At 33.7% G+C, this 1,140-nt stretch overlaps 1 protein-coding gene across 1 annotated transcript in view; it reads right to left on the bottom strand.

The window, feature by feature from the left end:
- Positions 1 to 571: 571 nt before the first annotated feature.
- Positions 572 to 1,140, bottom strand: part of relt (RELT TNF receptor) — a 36,618-nt gene continuing 36,049 nt past the window's right edge. The window contains 1 exon segment of the mRNA XM_080428944.1: positions 572 to 1,140. This exon segment is cut by the window's right edge and continues 2,603 nt beyond it. The gene's annotated coding sequence lies outside the window, so the exon portion shown is untranslated.

Below are 1,140 nucleotides of genomic sequence, written 5' to 3'. Positions count from 1 at the left end.
ATCCAATCCTCTCGACGTCTCGTAAAATCCTGGGAACCGCAAAAAAAACACAAAATAAAACAGCAACATGTTTACAAAATATGAAAATAAGAAGTTAAAAAAGTCAGATAATAATAATAAAGCACCCTTTAAAAAGCAGGTTGACATGGAAGTGTGCATAAATCCAACACTAAAGCACTGTTGCCAGGCAGAAACCTCCTGTCTCCAGATTTCAAGGCGTTTTTCCGTAAATGAATAATAACATTAAATGAGTTTGACTCCCTGCCTTAGTTCTTCATGCAACACTTGGCGACAAGGCCTGTAGATCGATGTTTAAAGTGTATTTTAAAACTTGTTTTTAATTTGTATTTTGGACGTACAAGGGATTCCACCCGACAGCAGAGAAATGAATGACGTTTGGGTTTATGAAAAAAATAAATAAAAGATGATGCCGGAAAATGAAATGCAGCCGATGTGAAATGCAGTGTTGATGGAATTACTTAAAGTAGGAGGAGGTATGTTAATATGTTAATATATATATATATATATATATATATATATATATATATATATATATATATATATGGTGACATCATAGTTGTCTATGGTGACATCATAGTTGTCTATGGTGACATCATGGTTGTCTATGGTGACATCATAGTTGTCTATATGATGACATCATAGTTGTCTATATGATGACATCATAGTTGTCCATGGTGACATCATAGTTGTCTATATGATGACATCATAGTTGTCCATGGTGACATCATAGTTGTCTATATGATGACATCATAGTTGTCCATGGTGACATCATAGTTGTCTCTATGATGACATCATAGTTGTCTATATGATGACATCATAGTTGTCTATGATGACATCATAGTTGTCTATGGTGACATCATGGTTGTCCATGGTGACATCATAGTTGTCTATGGTGACATCATAGTTGTCTATATGATGACATCATAGTTGTCTATGATGACATCATAGTTGTCTATATGATGACATCATAGTTGTCTATATGATGACATCATAGTTGTCTATATGGTGACATCATAGTTGTCTATATGATGACATCATAGTTGTCTATATGATGACATCATAGTTGTCTATGATGACATCATAGTTGTCTATATGATGACATCATAGTTGTCTATGATG

This window comes from Gymnoscopelus braueri (genome assembly GCF_963280865.1).
Source record: "Gymnoscopelus braueri genome assembly, chromosome: 5".
Lineage (NCBI taxonomy): Eukaryota > Metazoa > Chordata > Actinopteri > Myctophiformes > Myctophidae > Gymnoscopelus > Gymnoscopelus braueri.
The sequence above is the reverse complement of the archived record's forward strand: the minus strand, read 5'-3'. Positions and strand labels throughout refer to the sequence as shown.